Source organism: Aegilops tauschii, chromosome 1 (assembly GCF_002575655.3).
Source record: "Aegilops tauschii subsp. strangulata cultivar AL8/78 chromosome 1, Aet v6.0, whole genome shotgun sequence".
NCBI lineage: Eukaryota > Viridiplantae > Streptophyta > Magnoliopsida > Poales > Poaceae > Aegilops > Aegilops tauschii.
In genome coordinates, this window is record NC_053035.3 from 55,431,669 (window position 1) to 55,445,400 (window position 13,732).

Below are 13,732 nucleotides of genomic sequence, written 5' to 3' on the forward strand. Positions count from 1 at the left end.
TGCTTGCCGAAGCTCCCTGGCTTGTCGTAGCCGCCAAGGCCCGGCAGGCGGCGCACCCAGCAATCTCCTTGTCGGGAGCACCTGCCTTGGCCTTCTTGCCGGCACCGGTGTCGTCAGATCCCTCAACGGCAAGCACGTCCTTGCCCTTGCATTTCCTGTTGCGACGTCGTCCCTTCTTCATCAGGGTAGCAGCGCCCTCATCGATAGAGTCGGTTTCCGCGCCGGCGTCTTTGTCGGGGTACTTCCTTCCCTCTTCAGCCCAGGCGCATCTATATCGGCCAGAACGTAGAGCTTGGCCACATCCTTAACCTTGGTCATCACCAGCTCCTCGCACATCTTGTGATTGCGCACGTTCTGGTGGAACGCGCTAATCACGGCGGCGGGATGAACGTCGGGGATGTTGTACCGCACCCGGCTGAATCTCTGGATGTACTTGCGCAAGGTCTCCCCTTCCTTCTGGGGAATGATATCCAGATCACTGGCCTGGCCATGTGCTTGGTGGCCTCCTGTGAAGGCACCAACGAACTCATGGCACAGATCCGACCAAGAAGAAATGGAATCCACCGGCAAGTGCATCAACCAAGACATCACATTGGGCTTGAGCGCCAGCGGTAAATAGTTGGCAAGCACCTTGTCGTCGCGAGCCCCTGCAGCCTGCATCGTGATGGTGTAGATGCTGAGGAACTCGGACGGATGGGTCTTGCTAGTGTACTTCTCGCCGACGTCGGGCTTGAACGTGCGGTGGGACGGCCACTGGAACTGCCGCAGCTCACGGGTAAAGGCCGGACATCCCACCTCATAAGGTAGGCCGTCGGAGCCCCCCGGTGCCGGGTGGTCCATAGCGGGTCCCGCCGGCTTGTCCGACTGGCGGCGCGTTTCACACCGGCGTTCAACGGTGGTTCGAGCGTCTTCGTGAGCTCGTTCCCGAAGGACCTGGCGCTGGTCGCGGAGGGTCCGCGGGTCGGACGATGATATGGAGATGTTATCACAAGCGTCGTCACGACGGGCCAACGCCCGTGGCGGCTGGCGAGGAGGAGCAGAGTGCACCGTGGCCGCAACTCCCCCGGTCCTCCCAGTGCCAGCATGCGGTGGCTCGGTGGAGCGCCGACCCGAGGGTCCCGCGATCGCGGACCGTCTTTGTTGGCGACGGCGACGAGGCTCCGGATGGTGGCCCTCCACTCGTCAAGCTTCTCCGCAGCAGGAGGTAAGTCGAGGAGCAGTTGCGCGCGCGCCAAAGCTTCTGCCGGCGTGGGCGGCGGCGACAACTGCGTGGATTGCGGTGCGCTTCGACTTCTAACTACATTAGAAGGATTTCCGTTACGACCCAGCGGCTGCGTGCCATTTGCGCCAGCGCTTCGGCGGGCATGCTGAACCCCTTCATCCTACGGATGACGCACGGGGCTCTTCCCACGGTGGTGCCCAGGGTCACCAACGCGGTGACGTTGCTCGATGTGCACACCATGGGAAGAGCGCGCTGTGGTTGCCGGTGTGGGCGTCCTGGAGGTCGCTGCGCCGCCCGGAGGTGGCACAACGACACCCCTGGAGGGCCCCGCGCCGCTTGCGGGGGGCCCAGCTCCGTCTTTGGATCCGGCAACGTGTAGCCGGTCGTCTGGTGCGCGAACGACGCCGCTCGCCAGGCTCTGACAACCAAGGCGATGCTGGTGCTCGCGGACCGTGGCCCGGGTCCTGTCTGCGACCGGTCCACTGCCCGCCCGCACCGGCACGGGACGTTCGGCTCCCAACGAGCTGACCGCCGTGGCCGTCTTCTTCTTAGGAGCCATGGCGGCGAAGAACTGCTAGGCTAACTACTAGACCAGATTCTCACAATTGCGCCCCCTACCTGGCGCGCCAAAGATGTCGGTGTGGAACGACACCTATGGGATCACAAGAATCCCTACTACGGTTGCCGGGGCACGGGGTTGCGAGAAGAGCAGGGCTAGTAGACAGCACAAGGATCGTTTAGCCAGGTTCGGGCCGCGAGGATGCGTAAAACCCTAGTCCTGCTTTGGTGGGTGTATTTTAGAGAGTTCTTGAGCTCTCGAACTAGCTGTGGTCAGTGCATGGATCGAAAGAGCCGAATCCTTCTCCGGTATGCCATGGGTCTCCTTTTATAGTCGGAAGGGGCTGCCACAGTGGCACACAGGAGGTGGAAAGTCGTACAGTGCCCTGAGCTTATCGCTCATATTATAGGACAACACGCATTTAATGCGTAGCTTAGGTGTCCCCTTGCTTTATTGGGGACGGGGGCGAGGCCCGTCCCGTCCGTCGCCGCTCCTCCTCGCTTTGACACGCGCCCTGGCCAGTGAGGCGTGTGGTGCCATGTAGGCAGGCAGGCAGCTGAGGTGGCGAAGTGGCGGAGCCTTCACAAAGATCTGCATGCCGCCACACAGGCGCTCGCTGAGTTGGGCTGGGAGCTGCATGTTGCCACGCAGGTGCCCGCCCAGCTGGTTGGGCTGGCAGCTGCATGTGAACGGCGGTGGAAGCTTGGTTGGCGTGGGCCTAGCGGTGGCCCTGCTGGCGTCCTTGGTGAGGGCCTAGCCGGGTGGCCCAGCAAGGGTCTTGCCGTGGCGCGCTGTCGTCCCTGGCAAGGGCCTTGCCTGGGGTCTGGTGGCCTTCCTCGGCAAAGATCTTGCCGAGGATCGCCGTCTTCTAATCCTCATATTATCTTGAATATGTCTTCACAAAGATCTGCATGCCACCACGGAGGTGCCTCCCGAGCCCTGGCCCAACGTGTTGTTGGAGACCGTGGGCTCAAGGGTGGCCCGCTCTGTTGGTGTGGGGCGAGCTGTCCCGGCAAGGGTCTTGCCGGGGGAACCTGCTTCGTCCCTCTGCTCTTTGTGGTCTTGGCCTTGGCGTTGCTCTTATTATCTTGGGCTTTGGTCTTACCTTGGCTCACCTCCCCTGTTCTGCTTGGCGTGACCGTAGGCGCGGCTCCGACTGCCCATGCACAGGTATAGGGGTACAAAAATGCACCCCTCTTTTTGTACACCGACACTCTAGGGCATATTTCCTTCATTCTCCCACTTGCACTAGAGTCAATAATCTAGTTCACATTGCCATGTGATTTACCAACTATAGTTCACATCACCATGTGATTAGTTCACATCACCATGTGACTAATACCCAAAGGGTTTTACTAGAGTAAATAATCTAGTTCACGTCGCTATGTGATTAACACCCAAAGAGTACTCAGGTGTGATCATGTTTTGCTTGTGAGAGAAGCTTAGTCAATGGGACTGTCACATTCAGAGCCGTATATATTTTGGAAATTTCTATGTCTACAATACTCTGCACGGAGCTACTCTAGCTAATTGCTCCCACTTTCAATATGTATCTAGCTCGAGACTTACAGTCATCTAGATCGGTGTCAAAAGCTTGCATCGACGTAACTCTTTACGACGAACTCTTTTATCACCTCCATAACCGAGACATATTTCCTTAGTCCTCTAAGGATAATTTTTACCGCTGTCCAGTGATCTACTCCTAGATCACTATTGTATTCCCCTGCCAAAATCACGCTAAGGTATATAATAGATCTGGTACACAGCATAGCATACTTTATAGAACCTATGACTGAGGCATAGGGAATGAATTTTCCTTCTCTTTCTATTTTCTGCCGTGGTCGGGTTTTGAGTCTTTACTCAACTACACACCTTGCAACACAGGCAAGAACTCCTTCTTTGACTGTTCCATTTTGAACTACTTCAAAATATTGTCAAAGTATATACTCATTGAAAAAATCTTATCAAGCGTCTTGATCTATCTCTATAGATCTTGATGCTCAATATGCAAGTAGCTTCATCAAGGTCTTTCACTGAAAAATGCTTATTCAAGTATCCTTTTATGCTATCCAAAAATTCAGTATCATTTCCGACCAACAATATGTCATCCACATATAATATCAGAAATGCTACAGAGCTCCCACTCACTTTCTTGTAAATACAGGCTTCTCCAAAAGTCTGTATAAAACTATATGCTTTGATCAACTCATCAAAGCATATATTCCAACTCCGAGATGCTTGCACCAGTCCATAGATGGAGCGCTGGAGCTTGCACACTTTGTTAGCACCCTTAGGATTGACAAAACCTTCTGGTTGCATCATATATAACTATTATTTAATAAATCCATTAAGGAATGTAGTTTTTGATATCCATTTGCCAGATTTCATAAAATGCGGCAACTGCTAACATGATTCGGATAGACTTTTAAGCATCGACACGAGTGAGAAAATCTCATCGTAGTCAACATTTTGAATTAGTCAAAAAAACCTTTTTTCGACAAGTCGAGCTTTGTAGATAGTAACACTACTACCAACGTCCCTCTTCCTCTTGAAGATTCATTTATTCTCAATGGCTTGCCGATCATCGGGCAAGTCCACCAAAGTCCATACTTTGTTTTCATACATGGATCCTATCTCAGATTTCATGGCCTCAAGCCATTTCGCGAAATCTGGGCTCATCATCGCTTCCTCATAGTTCGTAGGTTCGTCATGATCAAGTAACATGACCTCCAGAACAGGATTACCATAACACTCTAGTATGGACCATACTCTGGTTGACCTACGAGGTTTGGCAGTAACTTGATCTGAAGTTTCATGATCATCATCATTAACTTCCTCACTAATTGGTGTAGCAATCACTGGAACTGATTTCTGTGATGAACTACTTTCCAATTCGGGGGAAGCTACAATTACCTCTTTAAGTTCTACTTTCCTCCCACTCACTTCTTTCGACAGAAACTCCTTCTCTAGAAAGGATCCATTCTTAGCAACGAATATCTTGCCTTCGGATATGTGATAGAAGGTGTACCCAGCAGTCTCCTTTGGGTATCCTATGAAGACACATTTCTCCTATTTGGGTTCGAGCTTATCTGGTTGAAGCTTTTTCACATAAGCATCGCAGCCCCAAACTTTAAGAAAGTACATCTTGGGTTTCTTGTCAAACCACAGTTCAGATGATGTCATCTCAACGGATTTAGATGGTGCCCTATTTAACGTGAATGAAGCCATCTCTAAAGCATAACCCCAAAACGATAGCGGTAAATTAATTAGAGACATCATAGATCGCACCATATATAGTAAAGTACAATTACGACGTTCGGACACACCATTACACTTTGGTGTTCCAGGTGGCGTGAGTTGCGAAACTATTCTGCATTGTTTCAAATGAAGACCAAACTCGTAACTCAAATATTCTCGTCCACGATCAGATCGTAGAAACTTTATTTTCTTGTTACGATGATTTTCCACTTCACTCTGAAATTCTTTGAACTTTTCAAATGTTTCAGACTTATGTTTCATCAAGTAGATATACCCATATCTGCTCACATCATCTGTGAATGTAAGAAAATAACGATACCCGCCGCGAGCATCAACACTCATCGGACCGCATACATCAGTATGTAATATTTCCAACAAGTCCATTGCTCGCTCCATTGTTCCGAAGAACGGAGTCTTAGTCATCTTGCCCATGAGGCATGGTTCGCAAGCATCAAGTGATTCATAATCAAGTGATTCCAAAAGTCCATCTGCATGGAGTTTCTTCATGCGCTTTACACCAATATGACTTAAATGGCACTGCCACAAATATGTTGCATTATCATTATCAACTTTGCATCTTTTGGCATCAATATTATGAATATGTGTATCACTACGATCGAGATTCAATAAACCATTCACCTTGGGTGTATGACCTCAGAAGGTTCTATTCATGAAAACGGAATAACAATTATTCTTTGACTTTAAATGAATAACTGTATTGCAATAAACATGATCCAATCATATTATGCTCAAGGCAAACACCAAATAACATTTATTTTAGGTTCTACACTAATCCCGAAGGTAAAGGGAGGGTGCGATGGTGATCTTATCAACCTTGGAATCACTTCCAACTCACATCATCACCTTGCCTTAACTAGTCTCTGTTTATTTTGCAACTCCCATTTCGAGTTACTACTCTTAGCAACTGAACCAGTATCAAATACTGATTGGTTAAACACTAGTAAAGTACACATCAATAAAATATATATCAAATATACCTTTGTTCACTTTGCCATCCTTCTTATCCGCCAAGTATCTAGGGTAGTTCCACTTCTAGTGACCATTTCCTTTGTAGTAGAAGCACTCAGTTTCAGGCTTGGGTCTATCTTTGGGCTTTTTATGGGAGTGGCAACTTGCTTGCCATTCTTCTTGAAGTTCCCTTTCTTGCCCTTTTACTTGAAACTAGTGGTCTTGTCAACCATCAACATTTGATGCTTTTCTTGATTTCTACCTTCATCGATTTCAGCATCACGAAGAGCTCGTGAATCGTTTTCGTCATCCCTTGCATATTATAGTTCATCACGAAGTTCTAGTAACTTAGTGATAGTGACTAGAGAACTCTGTCAATCACTATTTTATCTGGAAGATTAACTCCCACTTGATTCAAGTGATTGCAGTACTCAGACAATCTGAGCACATGCTCACTGGTTGAGCTATTCTCCTCCATCTTGTAGGCAAAGTACTTGTCAGAGGTCTCATACCTCTCGACTCGGGCATGAGTCTGAAATACCAATTTCAGCTCTTGGAACATCTTATATGCTCCGTGGCGTTCAAAACTTTTTTGAAGTCCCGGTTCTAAGCCGTAAAGCATGGCGCACTAAACTATCAAGTAGTTATCATACCGAGCTAGTCAAACGTTCACAACGTCTGCTTTTGCTCCTGCAATAGTTCTGTCACCTAGCGGTGCATCAAGGACATAATTCTTCTGTGCAACAATGAGCATAATCCTCAGATCACGGACCTAGTCCGCATCATTGCTACTATCATCTTTCAACATATATTTCTCTAGGAACATATAAAAAAACGGGGAGCTACATTGCGAGCTATACAACATAGATATGCTAATACTACCAGGACTAAGTTCATGATAAATTAAAGTTCAATTAATCATATTACTTAAGAACTCCCACTTAGATAGACATCCCTCTAATCATCTAAGTGATCACGTGAGATGGAGTAGTTTTCAATGGTGAACATCATTATGTTGATCATATCTACTATATGATTCACGCTCGACCTTTCGGTCTCAGTGTTCCGAGGCCATATCTGCATATGCTAGGCTCGTCAAGTTTAACCCGAATATTCTGCATGTGCAAAACTGGCTTGCACCCGTTGTATGTGAACCTAGAGCTTATCATACCCAATCATCACGTGGTGTCTCGACACGACGAACTGTAGCAACGGTGCATACTCAGGGAGAACACTTATACCTTGAAATTTAGTGAAAGATCATCTTATAATGCTACCACCGAACTAAGCAAAATAATATGCATAAAGGATAAACATCACATGCAATCAATATAAGTGATATGATATGGCCATCATCATCTTGTGCCTTTGATCTCCATCTCCAAAGCACCGTCATGATCACCATCGTCACCGGTTTGACACCTTGATCTCCATCGAAGCATCGTTGTCGTCTCGCCAGCTATTGCTTCTACGACTATCGCTACCACTTAGTGATAAAGTAAAACAATTACATGGCAATTGCATTTGATACAATAAAGCGACAACCATATGGCTCCTGCCAGTTGTCGATAACTCGGTTACAAAACATGATCATCTCATACAATAAAATTTAGCATCATGTCTTGACCATATCACATCATAACATGCCCTGCAAAAACAAGTTAGACGTCCTCTACTTTGTTGTTGCAAGTTTTACGTGGCTGCTACGGGCTGAGCAAGAACCGTTCTTACCTACGCATCAAAACCACAACGATTTTTCCTCAAGTGTGATGTTTTAACCGTCAACAAGGACCGGGCGTAGTCACACTCGATTCAACTAAAGTTGGAGAAACAGACACCCACTAGCCACCTGTGTGCGAAGCACGGCGGTGGAACGAGTCTCATGAACGCGGTCATGTAATGTCGGTCTGGGCCGCTTCATCCAAAAATACCGCCAGATCAAAGTATGACATGCTGGTAAGCAGTATGACTATTATCGCCCACAACTCTTTGTGTTCTACTCATGCATATAACATATACGCATAGACCTGGCTCGGATGCCACTGTTGGGGAACGTAGTATTTCAAAATTTACCTACGATCATCCAAGATCTATCTAGGCGAAGCATAGCAACAAGCGAGGATAGTGTGTCCACGTACCCTCGTAGACCGAAAGCGGAAGCGTTTTGTAACACGGTTGATGTAGTCGAACGTCTTCGTGATCCAACCGATCCAAGCACCGAACGTACGGCACCTCCGCATTCAGCACACGTTCAGCTCGGTGACGTCCCTCGAACTCTTGATCCAGTTGAGGCCGAGGGAGAGTTCCGTCAGCACGACGGCGTGGTGACGGTGATGATGATGTTACCGGCGCAGGGCTTCGCCTAAGCACTACGACGATATGACCGAGGTGTGTAACTGTGGAGGGGGGCACCGCACACGGCTAAGAGATTGTCTGTTGTGTGTTCTAGGGTGCCCCCCTGCCCCCGTATATAAAGGAGCAAGGGGGGAGGCCGGCCGGCCCTAGGGCGCGCCAAGGAGGGGAGGAATCCTCCTCCTAGTAGGAGTAGGATTCCTCCTTTCCTAGTCCTACTAGGAGGGGGAAGGAAGGAGTGGGAGAGGGGAAGGAAAGGGGGGGCGCCACCCCCCCCTCCTAGTCCAATTCGGACTCAAGGGGGAGGAAGCACGCGGCCTGCCCTGGCAGCCCCTCTCTCTCTCCACTAAGGGCCCATCTAGGCCCACTAGTTCCCCGGGGCGGGGGGGGGGGTTCCGGTAACCCTCCGGCACTCCGGTTTTCTCCGAAATCACCCGGAACACTTCAAGTGTCCGAATATAGCCGTCCAATATATCAATCTTTATGTCTCCACCATTTCGAGACTCCTCGTCATGTCCGTGATCATATCCGGGATTCCGAACAACCTTCGGTACATCAAAACACATAAACTCATAATACCGATCGTCACCGAACGTTAAGCGTGCGGACCCTACGGGTTCGAGAACTATGTAGACACGACCAAGACACGTCTCCGGTCAATAAGCAATAGCGGAACCTGGATGTTCATATTGGCTCCCACATATTCTACGAAGATATTTATCGGTCAAACCGCATAACAACATACATTGTTCTTTTTGTCATCGGTATGTTACTTGCCCGAGATTCGATCGTCGGTATCTCAATACCTAGTTCAATCTCGTTACCGGCAAGTCTCTTTACTCGTTCTGTAATGCATCATCCCGCAACTAACTTATTAGTCACAATGCTTGCAAGGCTTATAGTGATGTGCATTACCGAGAGGGCCGAGAGATACCTCTCCGATACTAGGAGTGACAAATCCTAATCTCGATCTATGCCAACTCAACAAACACCATCGGAGACACCTGTAGAGCATCTTTATAATCACCCGGTTACATTGTGATGTTTCATAGCACACTAAGTGTTCCTCTGGTATTCGGGAGTTGCATAATCTCATAGTCATAGGAACATGTATATGTTATGAAGAAAGCATTAGCAATAAAATAAACGATCATAGTGCTAAGCTAACGGATGGGTCAAGTCAATCACATCATTCTCTAATGATGTGATCCCGTTCATCAAATGACAACTCTTGTCCATGCCTAGTAAACTTAACAATTTTTGATTAACGAGCTAGTCAAGTAGAGGCATACTAGTGACACTCTGTTCGTCTATGTATTCACACATGTACTAAGTTTCCGGTTAATACAATTCTAGCATGAATAATAAACATTTATCATGATATAAGGAAATATAAATAACAACTTTATTATTGCCTCTAGGGCATATTTCCTTCGGAGGGATGTGGTTCGTTTCAAGATACTAAGGGGTTTCTGCGAATTGGAGTAGAGAAGTGGGGTCTTGTTGCAAAAATGCCACGACTTACATCATAGTCGTTAGATGCAGATCTGATGGTCAGAAATGACGGATGGCACACACACCATCATCACCAACTGAGTCTTCTATAGGAGTCTCTACTCTTATAAAAAACAGAGTTGGTGATGATGGTGTTCGTGCCATCCTGCAATATAGGCCATCCGATTTATATCTGACGGATAGGAAGGAAACTATGGCAATTTGCAGAAAGATACCCACACCCCTCTCCACATTTTCAAGTAAGGAATTCCCTCATTCATCCTTTTCTCCCACAAGATACACTACTCATACAAATGCATCTTGATGTTTCGTGCAACGCATGGGCATCTTGCTAGCAGAGATAAAAACCAGAGTTGGTAATGATGGTGTGCCTGCCATCCTGCAATATAGGCCGTCCAATTTATATGTGACGGATAGGAAGTAAACTATGGCAATTTTGCAAAAATATACCCACACCCCTCTCCACATTTACAAATAAGGCCTTCCCTCATTCATCCTTTTCTCTCACAAGATAAACTACTCATATAAAATGCATCTTGATGTTCCATGCAACGCATGGGCATCTTGCAAGTCTCTCACAATATGTGTGTGTGTTTGAAAGAGAAGTAGCTAGATTACTATCAAGATTGAGGTGCCACCCTACTCCTTCAGTGTCGGGTAGTGTGTGTGTGTGTGTGTGTGTTTGAGAGAGAAACCAGTCGATAGATTAGTATCAAGATCGAGGTGTCACCCTACTCCTTCGGTGTCGGGAAGTGTGTGTGTGTGTGTGGGTGAGTGGAGGGGGGGCAGTGACACTTACATATCTCTACTCTTATAATAAACAGAGTTGGTGATGATGGTGTTCCTGCCATCCTGCAATATAGGCCATCCGATTTATATCTAACGGATAGGAAGGAAACTATGGCAGTCTTGCAAAAAGATACCCACACCCCTCTCCACATTTGCAGATAAGGCATTCCCTCGTTCATCCTTTTCTCCCACAAGACAAACTACTCATACAAATGCATCTTGATGTTCCGTGCAACGCATGGGCATCTTGCTAGTAGGGAGGATTTTGTGTGACACATATCTATATTAAGGGATAGGTAGATAGGATGTGTGTGAGGCATACTTAAAGCATCACAGAGATAAACAAACGGTGTGCATGCAAGTGCCGGAAAAAATGAAGCGATAAACAATGTCTACGCGCGCGCTAGCGTGTGTGTGTGTGTGTGTGTGTGTGAGAGAGAGAGAGAGAGAGAGCGAGAGCGAAATCTCAAAACAAAAGGTTCTCTCCTGGAATCCCATTATATGTATTCATATGGTTCCGGAACTCGAGTTAACCTTAGGCATATGTGTGAGAGACATAATTATCCTCTGAGACATTAGTGGTTGTGAGTGGGCGGAATTAAAGCGGTGGGTGTGTTCGACAGAGAGAGCGTGTGTGTTTCTATGTGAGAGACTTGTAGGACGGGGTAGAAAGATGAATTCTAACCTTGACGGAGGGAGAGAAATACATGAAGTGCGCGTGTGTGATTCCGATGCCCACGGGGATATGAGATATGTATGCGTGTGAGAGAGATTGTGCAATTCATTCATGTATCACTATCTAGCGATCGTGGATGTGCATCGCTTGAACATAAATCAATATCTACTTCATATCGTGGATAAAGGTACAATATTGATTCAACGCTATAAAGATTGGACACTCACATATCACATTTTTTCTATCTAAATAAACCTTTTCAATTGTGCATGCCAAAGTTACAGTGATGTTTCTTCAAACAACCAATGTAGCTATCATGTACATGCACCATTGTTACTCTTGCATTCAAATTCATTAGTCTTGGATGATTTAAGGTTCTCTTATAAAGTAATATATGTAATATTCATATATGAATTCAACGGGTACGGAATTTATGAAATGGAGGCTTTGTAATCATATGAGGTAACACTTTTAAGTAGCGGACTACAATATCCATTTCTTTTTGTGCGCCTCTACACTAACACGTCAATGCATTATGTTCAAAGTAAATAACCAATGGCACTAAATTATCTATTTACACGAGAAATACATAGGCTGAGCGTTTGATCCCTTTTTTGTGAATGCGCCTCTACACCCGTACGATTGGCCGCGCCCGTGTGAACGTCGAAGTTATCGGCGCATCATCCCGACACTACAAAAAAATACACTTCCGTGATGATACATGTTTGTCACAGTAGGTCGCATTTTCTGTCATGCACGTACATCCATGACGATTTTATGACAGAATCAAGATAGTCATATGTGCTGTCGTAGAAGTGTTCCATGACATTACCAAAATTATCATCACGGAAGTGTTCACTTCCATGACGATAAGTCGCGCGTCACAGAAGTGCTTTCATCAAGGGTGACCGACACATGGCATCCACCGTAACGGAACACCGTTAAGCTATCGGGTCTAGTTTTGGATCCGATAACCCATTAACAGCCCGGACCAATGGGGATTTTCCACGTGTAAAATCATCATTGGCTGGAGGAAACACGTGTCAGCTCCGCATTGGCACATGTGTCACTCATCCAATGGGCGAGATGCGCCTATGATATGTTGACACGTGGACCGGCCCAAAAGTGGCCCATAAAGTTTAAATGGGCCGGCCCAATTAAAGGCCCACAAGATTTTGCGGACCATAATGGGCCGGCCCAGCTAAAGTCCCACGAGATTTTGCAGACCATAATAGGCTGACCCAGCTAAAGGCCCACAAGATTTTGGCCGGCCCAGGTAAAGGCCCACAAGATTTTTGCAGGCCATAATGGGCCGTCCCAGGTGAAGGCCCACAAGATTTTTGTGGACCATAATGGGCCGGCCCAGCTAAAGGCCCCCGAGTTTTTGCCGACATTAATGGGCCGGCCCAGCTAAAGGCCCACAAGATTTTGAGGACCCTAGTAGGCCGGACCATTAACTGGCTGCCATGTTTTGGACCAAATGTCGGCCCATATTTGATCTGGTCCATTAATGGTCTGCCATGTTCTGGGCCTAATAATGGCCCATATGAGATCCGGCCTGTTAAAAGCCTCCCACGTTCTGGGCCAAATTACGGCCCAGATCAGGTCCGGCCCTTTAAGAGGCTTTGGGCTAAATAATGGCCCATATCAGATTCGGCCCATCAACTGGACGCTATGCTTTTGGGCCCACTTGCTAAAGGCCCATTTAGTAATTCGGCATGATATTAGTTTCGGCCTGTTAAGGGCCCGTTTAACATTTCGGTCCTATATTAATTTCGGCCTATTAAAAGCCCGTCATATAGTTGGGCCTAACTACGGCCCGGTTTGCATCCGGCCTGCTCGTAGCCGATAAACTGATTGGGCCAAACAAGGACCGAGACAATTTTGGCCTGTTAAAAGCCCGTGATTTGATTGGCACAATCATGGGCCATGGTCCATTTCGGGCTGCTGCCAGCCCATGAGCTGTTCGGCACGTTTCAGGCCCAACCTACTTCTCAGCCTCCTAAAAGCCCATTGAGTTTTCTTGCAACGGCGGTTTACTCGGCCTATTAAAGGCCCGAATCTACTAGTGGGCCAGTTTACATTTAGGTCTTTTAACGGACCAAGATGACGGGGCCCATGATGCGGATCATACATCGTGATTGTATGACGGCCCGATTATGTACCATAATTTTACTGTTTGGCCGGTTTACTGCGAAGACATGATATATATATACAGTAAAATAACTGCAGCATCGTGAATAAGAAAAAACCTAGACTATACGATAAAGAAATTACGGCATATTACATCCACTGGGCATCAAAGTTCGCCACTATGATAATAAAGCACAAGCAGACAGCAGATTACATTCACTGGGCATCAAAGATCGCCATCAGTGCAAATAAACAAGCC